The sequence below is a fragment of the Triticum aestivum genome, chromosome 4A, assembly GCF_018294505.1.
Source record: "Triticum aestivum cultivar Chinese Spring chromosome 4A, IWGSC CS RefSeq v2.1, whole genome shotgun sequence".
Lineage (NCBI taxonomy): Eukaryota > Viridiplantae > Streptophyta > Magnoliopsida > Poales > Poaceae > Triticum > Triticum aestivum.
In genome coordinates, this window is record NC_057803.1 from 188,614,948 (window position 1) to 188,622,469 (window position 7,522).

Below are 7,522 nucleotides of genomic sequence, written 5' to 3' on the forward strand. Positions count from 1 at the left end.
CTCGCCAGCCCCGTCCGTCGCCGACCGCCACCCTCGCCGAGCTCCGCCACGCGCCGGTCGTCGAGCGCCTCCGCCGCCGCCAACCGCCGTCGCCTCGCCGCGCCAAGTCCCTCTCCTCGCCGGCTCCATCCTCTGCCAAGTCTGGCGACCTCGAACTCCGGCCGGCGAACCTCGGTTCACGCGCTGCTACAATACCCCGATCTGGATCTGGATCTGGATCTCGGGTTGACTTTTGCCCCAAACCCTAATTATTTTGCATTCTTGCTCATGTCGTAACTCCGCATCCGTAGCTCCGTTTTGGGCGTGTAGCATATCAAAATGTTCGTCTTAGAGAGAGCATCATTTCATATCATTGCATCATTTTCATTTGAGCTCATATTGATGCCCGAAATGCTATTGGAAGAGAGCTATTTGAGATAATTGTCAGATCTCCTGCACCAAATAGCTATTTGTCATTTTTTCCATGATTAATGTGTGCATGATATGCTCCTGAGCTCCACATGTGTTTTGTTATATGCCATGCCATCTTTACAGAGGTTCTATCCATGTATTTTTGTGATATGCATGGTGACTAGCACAAGCTTGCAAAGTAGTGCATTCGTTAATGCTGATTTCAGGGACTTAGAATTTCTATAAGTCCTTGATCTGTTTTTATCAATATGCCATATGTTCATGTTGTTTCCTAGTGATCCGTGCCTCTTTTGAGGATGCTCAGTAAGGATGATTTGTTAATATTGTGGTACTCTATCCATCCATGTCTTTGTTTGCAATTATGGAGCAACCTAGCTTGAGTCAATCGAGCTCTACTGTTGATATTTCGTGAATCCTGACAGATTGTCTACTTGTTAGCGATTTTGCCAAGGATGTTGTTGTTGATCCGTGCATGCTATGTTGTTGTTCTTGTCATGTCTAGCTTATATAATATGTATTCTTGATGGGTGTATGCTTAGTTTGTCATGCCATGCTCCGTAGTGAGTGCATCGAGCTCGTAAACATGCCTACTCGTTAACATATTTGCATGCTCCAGTTTTTCTCTAAGTCTGAAATCTGATTATGTTTTTGCCATGTTCACATGCTTGCAATTGTATTTTCTGATACCTTTTGGCTCAAGGTCACTAAGGGACTTTTGTTAAGTGCTTTGAATAGCTCCATGTCATGCCTTGCTTTTCCATGTTAAGTTCCTGTAGCATATAGTTTTCATGCTCCAAAGTGTGCTACCTGATCTGAAATTCCAGACTAGTGTTAATTTCCCTAAGTCTGAAACCTGTTTATCAATTGCACTTTTGCCATGCTTGTTTGAACCTGTTAATGGATGAATTGGCCGTAGCTCAGTGTTCATATTTTGTCAATCATTATGAGTGGATATCTGCCAAGTATTTTGTTGCCATGTTTGATTGCTGTAGCATAATTATCTTGATGCATTTAGATGGCTACTTGCTGTTTATCGCAGACCGGTGCCATATTTGTTTTGCTTGCCATTCCCAAACCGTGCATCCGATTCCGGTGATCTTTATATCGATTTCAAACGAAATCACCTCACCTTTCCAGTGGCACTCTTGGATTTCCAAGTTGAGGCCAGGTTCTATCATTCATTGTCAAATCTTGCATATGCATCCATATCGCATCCCACATAGCATACCATGTTTGCATCATGTTGTTCGAGCATTTGCACGTGGTTGATTGTGTTCCTTCTGGTTGTTTGTCTTATTTGGATAGATCCGGGAGACGAGTTCGCTAACGAGGAGCCCGTTGAGTTTGCTTCCGAGGATCCAGTCAACTCTGACAACTTTGCAGGCAAGATGATCATACCCTCGAAATCACTTCTATCTTTGCTTGCTAGATGCTCGCTCTTTTGCTATGATTATGCTACGATGCCTACCACTTGCTTATCATGACTCCCAAATTGCCATGTCAAACCTCTAACCCACCACGTCCTAGAAAACCGTTGATTGGTTATGTTACCGCTTTTGCTCAGCCCCTCTTATAGCGTTGCTAGTTGAAGGTGAAGTTTGGAGATCGTTCCTTGTTGGAACATTGATTATTTTTGGGATATCATTATATTACCTTGTTATCTTAATGCATCTATATACTTGGTAAAGGGTGGAAGGCTCGGCCTCTTGCCTAGTGTTTTGTTCCACTCTTGTCGCCCTAGTTTCCGTCATATCGGTGTTATGTTCCCGGAATTTGCATTCCTTACGCAGTTGGGTGATTATGGGAACCCCTTGACAGTTCGCCTTGAATAAAAATCTTCCAGCAATGCCCAACATTGGTGTTACCATTTGCCACCTAGCCTTTTTCCCTTGGGTTTCGCGGACTCAAGGGTCATCTTTATTTTAACCCCCCCGGGCCAGTGCTTCTCTAAGTGTTGGTCCAACTGAGCGATGTCCGGGGCTACCAGGGGCAACTCTGGGCTGGTCTACCCAATGTCTTGCTCATCCGGTGTGCCCTGAGAACGAGATATCTGCAGCTCCTATCGGGATTTGTCGGGACATCTGGGTGGTGTTGCTAGTTTAGTTTTACCATTGTCGAAGTTGTCTTGTAGAACCGGGATACCGAGTCTGATCGGAATGTCTCGGGAGCAGGTTTATCCTTCGTTGACCGTGAGATCTTGTGATGGGCTAAGTTGGGACTCCCCTGCAGGGATTTGAACTTTCGAAAGTCGTGCCCGCGGTTATGGGCAGATGGGAATTTGTTAATGTCCGGTTGTAGATAACTCGAACCTTAACTTAATTAAAACGAATCAACCGTGTGTGTAACCGTGATGGTCTCTTCTCAGCGGAGTCCGGGAAGTGAACACGGTGTTGGAGTAATGTTTGTCGTAGGTTGTTCTATAGTTCTTCGTTCGTGCTTTGCCTTCTCTTCTCACTCTCTTTTGCGAACAGGATAGCCACCATATATGCTAGTCGCTTGCTGCAGCTCCACATATTACCTTGCCTTACCTATAAGCTTAAATATTCTTGATCGCGAGGGTGCGAGATTGCTGAGTCCCCGTGGCTCCCAGATTACTTCCAAATCAGATGCAGGGCCCGATGACTCCGTTCCAGATGATGCGCTTGAGCTCAAGTGGGAGTTCGATGAAGCCTCACGCCGTTACTATGTGTCTTTCCCTGATGATCAGTAGTGGTGCCCAGTTGGGGCGATCGGGACCGTGTCGCTTGTTGGGGTTGATCTTTTATTTTGGTACCGTAGTCGGACCACGAGTGTATTGGATGATGGTAATGTTATTATGTACTTTGTGTGACGTGGCGAGTGTAAGCCAACTATGTACCTTTCCCCTTATTATCTATTTACATGGGTTGTTGTGAAGATTACCTTACTTGCGACATTGCTTTCAATGCGATTATGCCTCTAAGTTGTGCTTCGACACGTAGGAGATATAGCCGCATTGAGGGCGTTACACCCTGGTCCTCTCCCCAAATATTGAGCAGGAAGGGGTCCAACAACGGCTAAATTCGAACGGAGACAACTAGTACAATTTATCCTGAATAAAGGTGGTCTTCGCCTGCCAAAGGCTCTGGTGGTGACGCCGTCTTGGGCTCCACGGTGACCTCCGTCCTGCCGTCCTACTGGCCTTGGTCTCGTTGCACCGATATGGAAACCTTTACATGATGCCTTGGGACTCCTTGCCTGCGCTTGCCTCTTTAGCACCAAAGAGGAAACGCGGACACTGCGCTGGTGTCCGCCTGGCGCCCGCCTGGCACCAGTTGTCATGGCTTATGTCACAGAAACCTTGCGAGGTGTCCCTTGCCTTGATCAATCCGCCCCTCACGAGCCTGCCTTGTGAAGCTGCCCCCGAGGAGGTCTTATGTCATCCGCCTCGCGAGGCTTGGCCCCTCGCGAGGGTCTTGAGTGTTTGCTGGTGAATATGGGCCGTACAGGGCTGCTGGTGGAGTCACGCCGCGGGCCGCAGGCAGGCAAGTCTGGGGACCCCCATTCCCAGAACGCCGATAGTAGCCCCCGGGCCCAAGGTGCACTCGGACTTGGCTTCAAGGTGAAGCCAAAGGGCAAGTGCGGAGCACCATGCGCCCCAACAGCCTGCGGCTTCGGTTGGCGCGTGGCGACTGATTGGACGTGGGCGTCTCTGTTTCCCCACGCTGCCTTGGCAACTGGCCGACTTGACGAGTCCTTGCCGCATGCAGAAAAAGATCATTATTACCTTAGATCATAGAGGCCGGCGGTTGGCCTCCCCTTGGCTATAAATGGGAAGAGGGGGGCGGAGCCCCTGTCACCCATATCTTCCTTCGCTTCTCCCGCTCCTTCTTCTTCCTCACTTCACTGCTGGCAGCGACATCCATGGCACCCGCGAAGAGGCTCTCGGCCGCAGAGAAGGGGAAGGCTTGCCAGGAGGGGCCTGGCTCACTGCCGCCCAAGAGGGGGCGCAGCCGTCTCCGCAAGCACACCATGACCCCTGCCGCGGCCCCTCGTGGCCGCGGTGGCGCCTCTTTGCATGGTGGTGGTCGCCCAGGTCGTGGCAGCCCCGTCGATGAAGGGAGGCGTGCCATGGTTGCGTGGCCTCCCAAGCCGCGCTTCCACTTGGCAGAAGTGCTACCGGAGTTCGTCGTGTGGTCAGGGAACCCGAACGGTACTTGGCTTCAGCTCCTGCGCTTCTTTGCCGGCGAGCTGCCAGCCATGGGTCCAGGTGGTCTCTGGCTGCAGGCGGATGTCTGCTGCAGTAAGGCTTCGTTGGTCGTGGCCAAGGTCTCCACCACAGGCAACGCAGCCCTGGCCCGCGGATGGCAGGCGTTTGCCCACGCGCGCGGCTTGGGCCGGTGGTGCTCCCTCCACTTCAAGTACGATGGCAATGCGACCCCCTATGTAAGGGTGTTTGAGGAAGATGGCCGCCGCGTCGGGTGTTGCCCTGAGGACAACGATGATGGTGAGGTGCTCAGCCTCGGTGATGTCCGCGACGAGAGTGAAGGCGGGCTCGCCCTTGGTGCCGGCCATGGCTCGTCCATCTACATCGACTCTTCTTCCGGCGACAGCTCCAGCAGCGGTGGCTACGACCAGCCACCGCGCACGCTTCGAAGGTGGCAGCGGGTCATCTCGTCGCCGCGGTCTAGTGAAGCGCAAGGAGGGGTCTAGTTGAGCTCAGGAGAGCGCCATGGGCCCATCCTCACGAACTGCCACGGGAGCACGTGCCGCTTTTGTTTCATTATTCCTTTCCTTCCTCAATTAAGAGAGAGACAAGTATGGGGCCCCGCTGGGGCCTGCAACAACTATGATTTCCAAGTGGCTATGCTATGTTTATCGCTATTGTGTCATGTTGCAGCGTCAACATTTTATGTAGGCACGCAGGAAAAACTTAGCTTGATGCGCCTGAAGTAGTTTCTGCCTTGCGAGGCACGCATTCCCTAGTGCCTGGAGAGGCCTCTTGTGTTCGGAAGTCTTCTGGGAACTGCAAAAATTCGTTAGGAAATTCTTATTCTTCCGGATCATGGTCACAGGCGCCGCCGGCCATGTCCCAGTGCTTCGCATCGCGGTACCGGGGAGGAACGGATTGACAGGGGTGCGCCGGCTTGCGAGCTCGAGCAAGGGTGCCTTGCAAAGAACAGGAAAACGCTCACGAGGGCACCTGTCCAGCCCCCTCGCGAGGCATGCGAGAGAGAGTACAGGTCAAAAACGAGGAACCGAGGGTAGAAAAGGAGGCAAAAAGGCAGTGGAACCAGGCCAGCAAGGAACACAAGAAAGCAAATTCTCACTAAAGAGGGGCAAGCCAACTACAGAAAGCAAATGAAAAGCCGCGTCCGGCACCTAGTCTAGTCTTCTTGTCTTCTCACTAGCGTGGAGCTAAGTGCTGCAATTAGGACGTGGGAGGGAGCCCTCGAGGCCCAAGGGGGGCACTCCTGAGACTCCGAGGCGTGTACAACCCAACTCATTATTAGGTGAGAGTGTCACGAGCGGAGGTCTTCACAGGCACTTGGCCTTGCTTCACATGCGCTGGGCCTTGATTCATGGGTAGAACTTCCGGAGGTGCTGGATGTTCCAGGCGTTCTGGATGGGGATCCCGTCCTGCATCTCCAGGCGCACGGCGCCAGGCCTGGAGACGTGGGCGACCCAAAACGGGCCCTCCCACATGGGTGAGAGCTTGTGCAGCCCTTCCCTAGAGAGCACACGCCTCAGGACGAGATCACCCACCTCGAGCGTCCTGGAGCGGATGCTGCGACGGTGGTACCACCGCAGCACATGCTGGTACCTCGCAGCTCGGAGTGAGGCTACATAGAGGCCTTCCTCCCCCAGCACAAGGTCCATCCCCCGCATGGCGTCCGGTTGTGTTTCATAAGACGCCAGGACCCGCGCGGAGCGATGCCAGACCTCATGTGGGAGAACCGCTTCTGCTCAGTAGACGAGGAAGAACGGGTCTCGCCTGTCAGCCAGGTGGCTGTTATCGGATTTCGGGTTCCGGTAGACCCTTCAGGTTCGAACACTGGGGTGCGCACGGAGATCTCTCCCCTACCGATCTACGTCCGATCCTCTCATGTGAACTGTAACGCCCTCGATGCGACTATATCTCCTACGTGTTGAAGCACGACTTAGAGGCATAACCGCATTGAAAGCAATGTGGCAAGTGAGGTAATCTTCACACAACCCATGTAATACATAAGGGAAAGAGATACATAGTTGGCTTACAATCGCCACTTCACACAATTACATGAATAAAGCATTACATCAACCAAATACAATCAAGGTCCGACTACGGAACCAAAATAAAAGAAGAACCCCAAATGCGACAAGGTCCCCGATCGACCCCAACTGGGCTCCACTACTGATCAACTAGAATGGAACAACACAAAGGACAAGATCTTCATCGAGCTCCTCCTTGAGCTTGGTTGCGTCACCTGCTTGGTAACATCAGCACCTGCAAACTGGTTTTGAAAGTATCTATGAGCCACGGGGACTCAGCAATCTCACACCCTCGCGATCAAGACTATTTAAGCTTATGTGTAAGGTAAAAGGTATGAGGTGGAGCTGCAGCAAGCGACTAGCATATATGGTGGCTAACATACACAAATGAGAGCGAGAAGAGAAGGCAAAGCACGGTCGAGAAACTATGATCAAGAAGTGATCCTAGAACAACCTACGTCAAGCATAACTCCAACACCGTGTTCGCTTACCGGACCCAGCCGAGAAGAGACCATCACAGTAACACACGCGGTTGGTGCATTTTGATTAAGGTCAACTTCAGGTTTTCTACAACCGGACATTAACAAATTCCCATCTGCCCATAACCGCAGGCACGGCTTTCGAAAGTTCAAATCCCTACAGGGGTGTCCCAACTTAGCCCATCACAAGCTCTCACGGTCAACGAATGATAATCCTTCTAGCGGGAAGACCCGATCAGGCTCGGAATCCCGGTTACAAGACATTTCGACAGGTAAAACAAGACCAGCAAGACCGCCCGATGCGCCGACATCCTGATAGGAGCTGCACATATCTCATTCTCAGGGCAACACCGGATGAGCGCTCCGTACAACTAAAACCAGCCCTCAAGTTTCCCCGAGGTGGCGCTGCAAAGGACTCTAGT